Source organism: Triticum aestivum, chromosome 5D (assembly GCF_018294505.1).
Source record: "Triticum aestivum cultivar Chinese Spring chromosome 5D, IWGSC CS RefSeq v2.1, whole genome shotgun sequence".
NCBI classification, from domain to species: domain Eukaryota; kingdom Viridiplantae; phylum Streptophyta; class Magnoliopsida; order Poales; family Poaceae; genus Triticum; species Triticum aestivum.
The window spans coordinates 69,675,088-69,690,740 of record NC_057808.1 but is presented as its reverse complement, the minus strand read 5'-3'; the positions used below and the strand labels follow the sequence as shown (position 1 = coordinate 69,690,740).

Sequence of the window (15,653 nt, the reverse complement as noted above, 5' to 3'; positions counted from 1 at the left end):
AAAAATAGTAGATATATGGAAGATGCGGATTTTCACAAGCTTTCCAACGCCATCTCATTTGCTCAATTCCGACAAACCGTTTGAAAATTAAGTTCAAAATACGATTCACGTTTTCGGTTTTGAAAAAAAACGGTTTTTTCAAAACTGCTCTTAAACCATAATTTTTTTGCAAAAACAAATTATATGATTGTAATGTAGATGTCAACAGCTTTCCAACGATATATTACACGCCGCGTTTCGATAAAAAGAATTGCAAAAAAAATTGAACTAAAGAAGACGATTTTTAACAGAAACAGAAAGCATCAGTTCAACCGCTCGAATTTCATCAGTTCAACCGCTTGAATTCATCAGTCTCTACTCCTAATGTCTCAGTTGGTAGTCTCCGTTTTAGGTTTATTTTCGTCCCACCTCACCCGGTTTTTTTGGTACCTATTTTGGTACCTCCTCCCACCTCACGCTGACCCGCCACTAGCCGAAAAAACCACGTACCGAGTCCTCCACCAGCCCCCGCGCTCTTCAGGACGAAGAAAAATCTACGACGATTAACCAGCGATAAAAAAAACCTACAAAAAATAACCAGCGGAAAAAAACCCCGCACGTACGAGCGAAGTCGCATGCCCTCGAGCGAGAACGACTCGCACGCTAGACTCCCTGACCTCGTTCGTCGCCGCCTTCATCCCTTCTCCTCCGCCGCCCTTCATCCCTTCGCCGCTGCACTCGGTCTCACATCAAAGGCGCCCCACTTGCGGGAGAGGATGAGCTGATCTCCATGGCCAGATGAGGGAGGAATACGGGTGACGGGATGGATTTGGATCTGAAGGCGGGGAGGCCAACGTAGCCGCCCCTAGCGCGTCGAGCGAAAGCGAAGGATTTGGATCTCATGGATTTGGCTGCGTCGACCAGCAGAGGACCACCGCCGGCTCGGCTCCTCCACCACGAAGCAACCTCCTTCCACCCCGTAGCCGCCGCCCAAAACCCTAGCAATCGAGCCCCGCCCATGGCGCCCTAGGTCAGATCCCCTTCCTTCTTCTTCTTCCTCTGGTTTTCTTCCTTGTTCCTGTGATGCATGAGTGAGTGAGTGATGTGCAGGCGGCTTCTTCTTCCTCTGACCCCTACGTGTCTCTCTCTTCACTTGTCTCTAGGTGGTACAACGGCCAGAGGAGAGGAGAGGAGGTGGAGCAGCCATCGGCTGGACGTGAGGTGAGCTTCCCCCATCCAATCTTATCTACCCCCACCACCAGGTGGCTCACAATATCTATCACCTGCAGCAGCATCTTGTGCATGCATCCATTGAGGACGTGAGGTGCACACCACATTTTGGTTCAGTTTTTCCCTTCTTTATTATAATTATGCCAAGGACATCTTATGCCTTACAGTAGTATTCAGATTCTCAAGTTTGTTTATTTATTTATAGTGCAATACTGCTCTCCTGTCTGCAGGAGATTGGAGGAAAAAATATCAGAAATCGGAAACATGACGTTTTGGTTCAGTTCTGGATCATTTTCCTTTTTGGTTCAGTTTATATAAGTGGTTGTTGTTTTATGTTGCTGCTAGCCATCAGAAAACGAGTTCACAGTAGGTTTCCATCCTTACAATTCATTTTGTGTTGCTCTGAACTGAAAAAATAGAGGGGATATTGTTGTGCCTAGCGTGAAGTTCACAGTAGGTTTGGCATCAATCGAGCAAACTTTGTTACAGTTTTTAGTGGATGTTGTATGTATTACATTTTTGCTTTTTCTAAAACCACATGTATCCAATAATCTGATTGCTTTTCTTTGTATGAGCACCAGTTTCTGAGCTTTCCCTCCACTATTTTTTTCCTCTCTCTCTCTTTCTCTCTCTCTCTCTCACTCAATCTCAACTTGGCAAGCGATGGCAGCGGTGAATGGGCAGCGCGGGCGTCGAGCAGGATCATTGGGGAGCAGGGGAGGCCAGAGGCTGCTCACCATATACATCGCCATCCATAGCCGCCCTCGTCCGCCAAGAAGCTGAGGAGGGAGGCCGACCTCCAGTGACCACTCTGCACCGCTCTGGACGACACCCTCCCCCACCAGTTTCATCCTCCTAATTCGTTTTAATCATCCCAATTTTTTTGTCTTACCACAGTTAAGAAATACGATTCATGTTTGCTATTGCATTTGGAGCTCCATCCTTACAACTTATGGATAATATGAATACATCAAGGTGTTTTGGTTCTCCCCATTCTGTATGTTCGCAATGGAGTGTATATATTGTTGATTTATGTCATGGTGATTGAATTTGATTGCAGAGAGAAAGTGCAAAAGCTATGGGCAATCCTATATGACTGGCGCCATCAGTAAGGATTTATTTAAAGCTAGCTTACTTTTGGGTCTAAGCCAAGTTTATTTCTTTCGCAGATTTATTCACCTTATTGGGACGGTGGGGTTAATATATATACATCAACTTTGAGCATCAGCAACGCATGAAGCTTGCTTCTGAGGCTGCAACATACTTTGCAATCCCCCTGTGAAACATACTTTTGTCACTATGCACATATGGTTAGTCGAACGAATTGATTTCGATTAGACTATCTTTTTCCTAATTACTTGTTATATGATGTTCTTTACTATTCAGAGGTTGTTGAAGGGAGATGGGGCTCTTCAGGCCCCTTTGGTGCAAAAGCACAAGCAACAGCATCTACAGCTGACCACTCATAGCCTAGGATGTCCTGCAGATTTGATCTATTTTGGATAGAGTACATGGAATCAAACCACAGGTAATCAATTTGCTATATTCACGTGATTAGCTATAAGGAATTTATTACCTCTGTTTTATTTGCAGGATACCCAAGCAGTGCGTACAAATTGTAGTGGTGCTTGTAGCTTATCATCAATCTGCCATTATTATTTGTATGTATGTGTTCAAAACGACCACCTAGAGATTCTTGATTTGCTCCTGGCTGCACCGTTGGGTTTCTCGCGGCTTTGTTTCGTTTGAGTTCTATTGTTCAAAACTGAATTTGTTGATGCTTAGAGTTTGGACTGGTCCGTTTGATACGTCTGCACTCGTGATGCGGAACATTTCCCAACATAGTGTGGGTTCAGAAGTGAGGAAAACAATTGGCTTGCAGGGTTCAGGCTACTTTCTCGTGCTTGTTTTGCCTTGTGAATGTTGGGAATCGTAGCATAATTTAAAATTTTCCTACGCTCACCAAGATGCATCTATGGAGTCTACTAGCAACGAGGGGAAAGGAGTGGATCTACATACCCTTGTAGATCGCGAGCGGAAGCGTTCCAATGAACGTGGATGACGGAGTCGTACTCGCCGTGATCCAAATCACCGATGACCGAGTGCCGAACGGACGGCACCTCCGCGTTCAACACACGTACGGTGCAGCGACGTCTCCTCCTTTCTTGATCCAGCAAGGGGGGAGGAGAGGTTGATGGAGTTCCAACAGCACGACGGCGTGGTGGTGGATGTAGCGGCTCTCCGGCAGGGCTTCGTCGAGCTTCTGCGCGAGAGAGAGAGGTGTTGCAGGGGAGGAGGGAGGCGCCAAAGGCTGTAGTATGCTGCCCTCCCTCCCCCCCCTTTATATAGGCCCCCAAGGGGGGGTGCGCAGCCCTTGGAGATGGGATCTCCAAGGGGGGGGCGGCGGCCAAGGGGGAAGGGGTTGCCTTGCCCCCCAAGGCAAGGGGAAACTCCCCCCCCTAGGGTTCCCAACCCTAGGCGCATGGGGGGGAGGCCCAAAGTGGCGCCCCAGCCCATTAGGGGCTGGTTCCCCTCCACTTTCAGCCCACGGGGCCCTCCGGGACAGGTGGCCCCACCCGGTGGACCCCCGGGACCCTTCCGGTGGTCCCGGTACAATACCGATAACCCCCGAAACTTTCCCGGTGGCCAAAACTGGACTTCCTATATATAATTCTTCACCTCCGGACCATTCCGGAACCTCTCGTGACGTCCGGGATCTCATCCGGGACTCCGAACAACTTTCGGGTTTCCGCATACATATATCTCTACAACCCTAGCGTCACCGGACCTTAAGTGTGTAGACCCTACGGGTTCGGGAGACATGCAGACATGACCGAGACGCCTCTCCGGTCAATAACCAACAGCGGGATCTGGATACCCATGTTGGCTCCCACATGTTCCACGATGATATCATCGGGTGAACCACGGTGTCGAGGATTCAATCAATCCGTATGCAATTCCCTTTGTCAATCGGTATGTTACTTGCCCGAGATTCGATCGTCGGTATCCCAATACCTTGTTCAATCTCGTTACCGGCAAGTCTCTTTACTCGTACCGCAATGCATGATCCCGTGACTAACGCCTTAGTCACATTGAGCTCATTATGATGATGCATTACCGAGTGGGCCCAGAGATACCTCTCCGTTTACACGGAGTGACAAATCCCAGTCTCGATCCGTGCCAACCCAACAGACACTTTCGGAGATACCCGTAATGCACCTTTATAGTCACCCAGTTACGTTGTGACGTTTGGCACACCCAAAGCACTCCTACGGTATCCGGGAGTTGCACGATCTCATGGTCTAAGGAAAAGATACTTGACATTGGAAAAGCTCTAGCAAACGAAACTACACGATCTTTTATGCTATGCTTAAGTTGGGTCTTGTCCATCACATCATTCTCCTAATGATGTGATCCCGTTATCAATGACATCCTATGTCCATAGTCAGGAAACCATGACTATCTGTTGATCAACGAGCTAGTCAACTAGAGGCTTACTAGGGACAGGTTGTGGTCTATGTATTCACACATGTATTACGATTTCCGGACAATACAATTATAGCATGAATAAAAGACTATTATCATGAACACAGAAATATAATAATAACCATTTATTATTGCCTCTAGGGCATATTTCCAACAGTCTCCCACTTGCACTAGAGTCAATAATCTAGTTACATTGTGATGAATCGAACACCCATTGCGTCCTGGTGTTGATCATGTTTTGCCCTAGGGAGAGGTTTAGTCAACGGATCTGCTACATTCAGGTCCGTGTGTACTTTACAAATATCTATGTCTCCATTTTGAACACTTTCACGAATGGAGTTGAAGCGACGCTTGATATGCCTGGTCTTCCTGTGAAACCTGGGCTCCTTTGCAAGGGCAATAGCTCCAGTGTTGTCACATAAGAGAGTCATTGGGCCCGACGCATTGGGAATCACCCCTAGGTCGGTAATGAACTCCTTCATCCAGACTGCTTCCTGTGCTGCCTCCGAGGCTGCCATGTATTCCGCTTCACATGTAGATCCCGCCACGACGCTTTGCTTGCAACTGCACCAGCTTACTGCTCCTCTATTCAAAATATACACGTATCCGGTCTGTGACTTCGAGTCATCCGGATCTGTGTCGAAGCTAGCGTCGACGTAACCCTTTACGACGAGCTCTTCGTCACCTCCATAGACGAGAAACATATCCTTAGTCCTCTTCAGGTACTTCAGGATATTCTTGACCGCTGTCCAGTGTTCCTTGCCGGGATTACTTTGGTACCTTCCTACCAAACTTACGGCAAGGTTTACATCAGGTCTGGTACACAGCATGGCATACATAATAGACCCTATGGCCGAGGCATAGGGGATGACACTCATCTCTTCTATATCTTCTGCCGTGGTCGGGCATTGAGCCGTGCTCAATTGCACACCTTGCAATACAGGCAAGAACCCCTTCTTGGACTGATCCATACTGAACTTCTTCAATATCTTGTCAAGGTATGTACTCTGTGAAAGACCAATGAGGCGTCTTGATCTATCTCTATAGATCTTGATGCCTAATATGTAAGCAGCTTCTCCAAGGTCCTTCATTGAAAAACACTTATTCAAATAGGCCTTTATACTTTCCAAGAATTCTATATCATTTCCCATCAATAATATGTCATCCACATATAATATGAGAAATGCTACAGAGCTCCCACTCACTTTCTTGTAAACACAGGCTTCTCCATAAGTCTGTGTAAACCCAAACGCTTTGATCATCTCATCAAAGCGAATGTTCCAACTCCGAGATGCTTGCACCAGCCCATAGATTGAGCGCTGGAGCTTGCATACTTTGTTAGCATTCTTAGGATCGACAAAACCTTCCGGCTGCATCATATACAACTCTTCCTTAAGGAAGCCGTTAAGGAATGCCGTTTTGACGTCCATCTGCCATATCTCATAATCATAGTATGCGGCAATTGCTAACATGATTCGGACGGACTTCAGCTTCGCTACGGGTGAGAAAGTCTCATCGTAGTCAACCCCTTGAACTTGTCGATAACCCTTAGCGACAAGTCGAGCTTTGTAGATGGTCACATTACCATCTGCGTCTGTCTTCTTCTTAAAGATCCATTTGTTTTCTATGGCTCGCCGCTCATCGGGCAAGTCAGTCAAAGTCCATACTTTGTTTTCATACATGGATTCTATCTCGGATTTCATGGCTTCTAGCCATTTGTCGGAATCCGGGCCCGCCATCGCTTCTTCATAGTTCGAAGGTTCACCGTTGTCTAACAACATGATTTCCAGGACAGGGTTGCCGTACCACTCTGGTGCGGAACGTGTCCTTGTGGACCTACGAAGTTCAGTGGCAACTTGATCCGAAGCTTCATGATCATCATCATTAACTTCCTCCCCCGTCGGTGTAGGCACCACAGGAACATTTTCCCGCGCTGCGCTATTTTCCGACTCGGAAGGGGTGACTATCACCTCATCAAGTTCCACTTTCCTCCCACTCAATTCTTTCGAGAGAAACTCCTTCTCTAGAAAGGACCCGTTCTTGGCAACGAAGATCTTGCCTTCGGATCTGAGGTAGAAGGTGTACCCAATAGTTTCCTTAGGGTATCCTATGAAGACGCATTTTTCCGATTTGGGTTCGAGCTTTTCAGGTTGAAGTTTCTTGACATAAGCATCGCATCCCCAAACTTTTAGAAACGACAGCTTAGGTTTCTTCCCAAACCATAATTCATACGGTGTCGCCTCAACGGATTTAGACGGTGCCCTATTTAAAGTGAATGCGGCAGTCTCTAAAGCATAACCCCAAAATGAGAGCGGTAAATCGGTAAGAGACATCATAGATCGCACCATATCCAATAGAGTGCGATTACGACGTTCGGACACACCATTTCTCTGAGGTGTTCCAGGCGGCGTGAGTTGTGAAACTATTCCACATTTCCTTAAGTGTGTACCAAATTCGTGACTTAAATATTCTCCACCACGATCTGATCGTAAGAATTTTATTTTCCTGTCACGTTGATTCTCAACCTCACTCTGAAATTCCTTGAACTTTTCAAAGGTTTCAGACTTGTGTTTCATTAGGTAGACATACCCATATCTACTTAAATCATCAGTGAGAGTGAGAACATAACGATATCCTCCGCGAGCCTCAACACTCATTGGACCGCACACATCGGTATGTATGATTTCCAATAAGTTGGTTGCTCGCTCCATTGTTCCGGAGAACGGAGTCTTGGTCATCTTACCCATGAGGCATGGTTCGCACGTGTCAAATGATTCGTAATCAAGAGACTCCAAAAGTCCATCTGCATGGAGCTTCTTCATGCGCTTGACACCAATGTGACCAAGGCGGCAGTGCCACAAGTATGTGGGACTATCGTTATCAACTTTACATCTTTTGGTATTCACACTATGAACATGTGTAGCATCACGTTCGAGATTCATCAAGAATAAACCATTGACCAGCGGGGCATGACCATAAAACATATCTCTCAAATAAATAGAACAACCATTATTCTCAGATTTAAATGAGTAGCCATCTCGAATTAAACGAGATCCAGATACAATGTTCATGCTCAAAGCTGGCACTAAATAACAATTATTGAGGTTTATAACTAATCCCGTGGGTAGATGCAGAGGTAGCGTGCCGACGGCGATCACATCGACCTTGGAACCATTCCCGACGCGCATCGTCACCTCGTCTTTTGCCAGTCTCCGTTTATTCCGTAGTTCCTGATTTGAGTTACAAATATGAGCAACCGCACCGGTATCAAATACCCAGGAGCTACTACGAGTACTGGTAAGGTACACATCAATTACTTGTATATCACATATACCTTGGGTGTTGCCGGCCTTCTTCTTGTCCGCTAAATATTTGGGGCAGTTCCGCTTCCAGTGACCACTTCCCTTGCAATAAAAGCACTTAGTCTCGGGCTTGGGTCCATTCTTTGACTTCTTCCCGGTAACTGGCTTACCGGGCGCGGCAACTCCCTTGCCGTCCTTCTTGAAGTTCTTCTTACCCTTGCCCTTCTTGAACTTAGTGGTTTTATTCACCATCAACACTTGATGTTCTTTTCTGATCTCTACCTCAGCTGATTTCAGCATTGAATATACCTCGGGAATGGTCTTTTCCATCCCCTGCATATTGTAGTTCATCACAAAGCTCTTGTAGCTTGGTGGAAGCGACTGGAGGATTCTGTCAATAACCGCGTCATCCGGGAGATTAACTCCCAGCTGAGACAAGCGGTTGTGCAACCCAGACATTCTGAGTATGTGCTCACTAACAGAACTGTTCTCCTCCATTTTACAGCTGAAGAACTTGTCGGAGACATCATATCTCTCGACCCGGGCATGAGCTTGAAAAACCAGTTTCAGCTCCTCGAACATCTCGTATGCTCCATGTTTCTCAAAACGCTTTTGGAGACCCGGTTCTAAGCTGTAAAGCATGCCGCACTGAACGAGGGAGTAATCATCAGCACGCTGCTGCCAAGCGTTCATAACGTCTTGGTTCTCAGGGATTGGTGCTTCACCTAGCGGTGCTTCTAAGACATAATCTTTCTTGGCAACTATGAGGATGAGCCTCAGGTTCCGGACCCAGTCCGTATAGTTGCTGCCATCATCTTTCAGCTTGGTTTTCTCTAGGAACGCGTTGAAATTGAGGACAACGTGGGCCATTTGATCTACAATACATAGTGTAAAGATTTTTAGACTAAGTTCATGATAATTAAGTTCATATAATCAAATTATTTAATGAACTCCCACTCAGATAGACATCCCTCTAGTTATCTAAGTGAAACATGATCCGAACTCAACTAGGCCATGTCCGATCATCACGTGAGACGGACTAGTCAAGATCGGTGAACATCCCCATGTTGATCGTATCTTCTATACGACTCATGCTCGACCTTTCGGTCCTCCGTGTTCCGAGGCCATGTCTGTACATGCTAGGCTCGTCAAGTCAACCTAAGTGTATTGCGTGTGTTCCGAGGCCATGTCTGTACATGCTAGGCTCGTCAACACCCGTTGTATGCGAACGTAAGAATCTATCACACCCGATCATCACGTGGTGCTTCGAAACGACGAACCTTCGCAACGGTGCACAGTTAGGGTGAACACTTTCTTGAAATTATTATAAGGGATCATCCTACTTGCTACCGTCGTACTAAGCAAATAAGATGCAAAAACATGATAAACATCACATGCAATCAAATAGTGACATGATATGGCCAATATCATCATGCTCCTTTGATCTCCATCTTCGGGGCACCATGATCATCTTCGTCACCGGCATGACACCATGATCTCCATCATCATGATCTCCATCATTGTGTCTTCATGAAGTTGTCACGCCAACGATTACTTCTACTTCTATGGCTAACCGTTTAGCAACAAAGTAAAGTAAATTACATGGCGTTATTCAATGACACGCAGGTCATGCAAAATAATAAAGACAACTCCTATGGCTCCTGCCGGTTGTCATACTCATCGACATGCAAGTCGTGATTCCTATTACAAGAATATGATCAATCTCATACATCACATATATCATTCATCACATCTTCTGGCCATATCATATCACATATATCACTTGCTGCAAAAACAAGTTAGACGTCCTCTAATTGTTGTTGCAAGTTTTTACGTGGTTTGTAGGTTTCTAGCAAGAACGATTTCTTACCTACGTATGACCACAACGTGATTTGCCAATTTCTATTTACCCTTCATAAGGACCCTTTTCATCGAATCCGTTCCGACTAAAGTAGGAGAGACAGACACCCGCTAGCCACCTTATGCAACTAGTGCATGTCAGTCGGTGGAACCTGTCTCACGTAAGCGTACGTGTAAGGTCGGTCCGGGCCGCTTCATCCTACAATGCCGCCGAAACAAGAAACGACTAGTAGCGGCAAGAAGAATTGGCAACATCAACGCCCACAACTTCTTTGTGTTCTACTCGTGCATAGTAACTACGCATAGGCCTGGCTCATGATGCCACTGTTGGGAATCGTAGCATAATTTAAAATTTTCCTACGCTCACCAAGATGCATCTATGGAGTCTACTAGCAACGAGGGGAAAGGAGTGGATCTACATACCCTTGTAGATCGCGAGCGGAAGCGTTCCAATAAATGTGGATGACGGAGTCGTACTCGCCGTGATCCAAATCACCGATGACCGAGTGCCGAACGGACGGCACCTCCGCGTTCAACACACGTACGGTGCAGCGACGTCTCCTCCTTTCTTGATCCAGCAAGGGGGGAGGAGAGGTTGATGGAGTTCCAACAGCACGACGGCGTGGTGGTGGATGTAGCGGCTCTCCGGCAGGGCTTCGTCGAGCTTCTACGCGAGAGAGAGAGGTGTTGCAGGGGAGGAGGGAGGCGCCAAAGGCTGTAGTATGCCGCCCTCCCTCCCCCCCTTTATATAGGCCCCAAGGGGGGTGCGCAGCCCTTGGAGATGGGATCTCCAAGGGGGGGGGGCGGCGGCCAAGGGGGAAGGGGTTGCCTTGCCCCCCAAGGCAAGGGGAAACTCCCCCCCCCTAGGGTTCCCAACCCTAGGCGCATGGGGGGAGGCCCAAAGTGGCGCCCCAGCCCATTAGGGGCTGGTTCCCCTCCACTTTCAGCCCACGGGGCCCTCCGGGACAGGTGGCCCCACCCGGTGGACCCCCGGGACCCTTCCGGTGGTCCCGGTACAATACCGATAACCCCCGAAACTTTCCCGGTGGCCAAAACTGGACTTCCCATATATAATTCTTCCCCTCCGGACCATTCCGGAACCTCTCGTGACGTCCGGGATCTCATCCGGGACTCCGAACAACTTTCGGGTTTCCGCATACATATATCTCTACAACCCTAGCGTCACCGGACCTTAAGTGTGTAGACCCTACGGGTTCGGGAGACATGCAGACATGACCGAGACGCCTCTCCGGTCAATAACCAACAGCGGGATCTGGATACCCATGTTGGCTCCCACATGTTCCACGATGATATCATCGGGTGAACCACGGTGTCGAGGATTCAATCAATCCGTATGCAATTCCCTTTGTCAATCGGTATGTTACTTGCCCGAGATTCGATCGTCGGTATCCCAATACCTTGTTCAATCTCGTTACCGGCAAGTCTCTTTACTCGTACCGCAATGCATGATCCCGTGACTAACGCCTTAGTCACATTGAGCTCATTATGATGATGCATTACCGAGTGGGCCCAGAGATACCTCTCCGTTTACACGGAGTGACAAATCCCAGTCTCGATCCGTGCCAACCCAACAGACACTTTCGGAGATACCCGTAATGCACCTTTATAGTCACCCAGTTACGTTGTGACGTTTGGCACACCCAAAGCACTCCTACGGTATCCGGGAGTTGCACGATCTCATGGTCTAAGGAAAAGATACTTGACATTGGAAAAGCTCTAGCAAACGAAACTACACGATCTTTTATGCTATGCTTAAGTTGGGTCTTGTCCATCACATCATTCTCCTAATGATGTGATCCCGTTATCAATGACATCCTATGTCCATAGTCAGGAAACCATGACTATCTGTTGATCAACGAGCTAGTCAACTAGAGGCTTACTAGGGACAGGTTGTGGTCTATGTATTCACACATGTATTACGATTTCCGGACAATACAATTATAGCATGAATAAAAGACTATTATCATGAACACAGAAATATAATAATAACCATTTATTATTGCCTCTAGGGCATATTTCCAACAGTGAATACTTGAAACTGCAACCTGCAGGTTGAATGGGCGCTTTATATTTTAGGGCGGAAGACTGAAGCAAAGAAAACTGCGGCTCTTTAGTATATCTTCAGATTTGCGGCTCTTTGAGCTGTGGTACATTTGATTCGAGACCCAGATGAGGTCGGTTAAATTAGGATTGAAGTCCGCACAATAACTAGGAACACTGAACAAGCAAGGCTATTCAGATGAAGTCTGCACTTAATACTATAGGTTTCTTTTTGGGCTCTTGTACAGCTTCGCTAGCATCATGAATTAATTGTGGGATATGATGCACAGTAGTAGCTTCTTTTGTTTATTTTAGAAATCTTAGTTTATAGGTTTCCTTTTCGTCTCTTGTACTAATGTTCAGGGTAATGGAAATCTTGTATGATAATCTGCACATAGTTGATACTAACAACAGAATGATGACATGTTTGTTTTTGGGCATAAAGTTATGTGCTGATCCTCTTGCATTTGGATTCCGGTCTTACCCTGACTATGCGGATATGCTATTCTAGGTTGGTTTTACGTTTCTTATTGGAAGAGTGAGATGCCCAGGACAGAATCCAGTTTGTATCAACGCCTCATTGGTAAGCACGCTCAGGTTTAATGTTACTGCAATTTCCTCCCTAATTTCAGCCCTAGGAACTATACCAAATCATCATAAGGGCGTGTGAACTCGCACCTGGTCTTGATGCTATTTTTGCTGCATGGTAGTCATTATTTTCTTATGTCTTGCCTGATGACCTCTTAAGTTCCTATTTTATTTTATTTCTTTTAAGAGTGGTGTCTCTTGTAGAATAGAATCATGTAGATTCTGCTTCTTCATAAAGAAATAGTTTTAAGGGAGGACTTCAAAGAGTATTTTGCCAAATTTGGTAAAGTGCGGGTAAATTGATTTTTGGTTGTCCTTTTTCTTTACAATTATTTCTCATACTATTACTTGCAATGTTTGTTTACATACTATCCACCACCGTCTTCGCCCCATCTTAGCTTCTCCTCATCTCCACTCTCTCTCGTCGGCTAGGGATGGAGGGCAGTCAGCATCCACCTCGAGGCAGAGGGGTGGGCAGAAGGACGGTCGGTGTTCAACTCTCTACGGTTCAAAACCAAGTCCATCCAAGCCTCAAAGTATAAAGAAGGCGCCTAGACACTCGATGGGTGGTGTAAACCGTAGGGTGTCCATTGGTGGAGCCACGATGCAAGCATCCAAAACAGACATATTGTATACGAAGAATGTTCATGCTGCCAAGAGAAGTGAAGACATTGCCCATTTGTCCCCTGGTAAGCATCTATCAAGTTTGAGAGCAGTTTGTTGTGCTACATATATATCTCTGCTACAAGTCTCGAGATTTACATGGGTGGAGTATCAGAAAATTAGGGAACCAGTTTCTGACATAAACTCTCTGTAAAACACTGTATATTCAATATTCAGGCATAGAAGCCTTGCTGTGGTAGAGATCACATCAATTAGAGATAAGGGAACTTCTTAATCATGCTTTAATTTCTTAAACAAACAAGTTTTCTTTTCTAATTTATCCAACCATATTTAGTGGGTTTTAACTATAGTTAATTTCTGACCACCAGGCTGGTGTTACACTTTTGTTCATAATAGAAAAGGTTGTTGCTACATTTGCATCCAATCCAACAATGAATTAAAAAGAGTGCATGTTATTTGGTTATTGGCCTTTGTAATTAAAAGAATCATGTTTATGCATTTAAGAAAAGGATATGTGCATGGTACTGAACAATGAGAAAAACACTGTCGACCATATCTCAAATCAAGTTATTTGGTGTATTTCAGGGTGGGCGTGTAACTAGAAAACAAAACACTATGGCGGCAAATGAGACTATCGAACCGAACTGATTGTACTGAAAACTAGGACCTAAACTTGTGCTACTGGCCAACCTTTTCTTCAGGGAATGCCAAGATATTTGCCAAACAAAGCCATAGGATGGTATGTTCAAACATACACCTTTTACTCATCATGACATGATATTGTATTCTGTTGTGCCCTTACTCCTTTTCTATCTCCCGACAATACTTTCAGGTGCTATACACAGAGGACAACCTATCAGGTGAGAATCGATTCGTGGCTCTTTCTCTTTTTTGAACTGGTCGTTATGTGGTTCTTGGGGACTCGCACTCTGTTTTGTTTCTTTTTTTACCTCCTATTTATGGGCTCCCTTCTGTTAGGGAGTCCACTAATGACCAGATGGGTATCTTGTCGCTCATCTACAGCAAGTCGGGCTCCAGTGTGTTTGGGTCAGCGTCCACGCAGGAGCAGATAACTGACGGCATTTACGCTGCCGGGCTCACTATCCTCATCACACGTGACCACAACCCACCCAACCGACTGTAATTCTTTGTTCTTACATTTCATTGCAACCTCATGGTTGACTGCACATCTTGGTTGTGTCATGTGATGGGAACATATTTTGGGTATTTGTTTTGTCATATGATGATGATTTCTTTCCAACAAGTAGTCACACTAATTAAATTCAGAAATTTGTTGGACAAGTCAACTTTGTAGATTCATAGTGTATGATTAAAGTTGGCATTAGACAAACAAAGAATGTGATCTGCCTCTCTAAATTTCCTCTAATTCTAATGTGGCACCGAATCGAGACGGAGCTGATGTGCAATTAGCTTGTTTTTTTAAGTGTGCAGCGACTTCTAGCGCTTGATTAAAATGGTCATTTGCTATTCATCATTTATTTTCTATTTTAAATCTTATTATATCTAATCAGCCCACTATTTCTTTTTTCAAGATTCTATAGTTAACACAAACTTGTTTGGGACTAAAGGCTTTGTTGTTGTTGTCTATAGTTAACACAAAATCCAATCTTAGAGTTAGCAATATAGTATACACTACCAGTCTGATACAAGCTTTATGGTAGCTTGTAAGAGCGGGGATATGTGAGCATATACCGAGCCATTCAATTATGTTACTGAAATCATTCCAAGAAAATATGCAGATTTTTAAAACATGTAAAAAGAGAAGAGAGTTGTTAATAATGATTTATAGGAAATTGGATTGGATAGTGCCGCTAGCTCGGATGGCGCCACTGAATTAATGACACTAATGCAGAGGATTGAAGTAAAATTGCAGAGATTAGAACTTGGTCTCGCCAAAGCCCCTTAAGTGATAAGGGAGACAACCAGCATAGACAACCGGCAACCACTAACCGACAACGATAATGTGCTTGTTGGATCGGTGTATTGGAATGGCTATGCATTTTAGTAGTATGCAAAATCCTTTTGCATCTATATACTTTACCATTAGGGCGCGAAACTACTAAAAAGTAGTATTGGAAAGATGCATCTGACTAGCTTATTCTGGGAGAGAACACAACTACAACGTCACTGAATCTGATATATGTTTCCTCATTTTTGTAGGTTACAATGGTCGTGGAGCTTCTTGGATTAAACTTGCAAAGAGTAGTACTGGAAAGCTTCATTTTCGTAAGATGCTCTGGTATTTCCGAGTAGAAGAAAGCAAAGCCAACAAGGGTCGTTAGAAATTATTAGTACTCTACAAAATTTGTAACACATCATATTAATTGGGAACTCAAATCTTGGTTGCAAAAATTAGATCTGTGCTATAAATGCAGGCAATACAAAAGGCAGGAAGACCATACGAAGACCAATACAAAAAGGAGGATGCATGAGCTTCAGATCTGATTGAATTTAGTCGGAAGATGGAGACTTGAAGGAGGAATTAGTGGAGAATAGGAAGGT

General features: G+C 45.2%; 1 long non-coding RNA gene across 2 annotated transcripts; it reads left to right on the top strand.

Annotated features, from left to right (window-relative positions):
• The first annotated feature begins 2,072 nt into the window (after nt 1-2,072).
• LOC123119509 (uncharacterized) lies at nt 2,073-15,653 on the top strand. 2 transcript variants are annotated; one of them, XR_006458721.1, is made up of 10 exons: nt 2,073-2,519; nt 2,596-2,737; nt 2,803-2,874; nt 11,930-12,052; nt 12,430-12,501; nt 12,711-12,800; nt 12,939-13,195; nt 13,716-13,869; nt 13,963-14,270; nt 15,312-15,653. It is a non-coding gene; the product is annotated as an uncharacterized lncRNA (long non-coding RNA). The 2 variants fall into 2 exon arrangements; XR_006458722.1 differs by lacking the exons at nt 2,803-2,874; nt 11,930-12,052 and having other exon boundaries at nt 2,074-2,519; nt 15,312-15,648.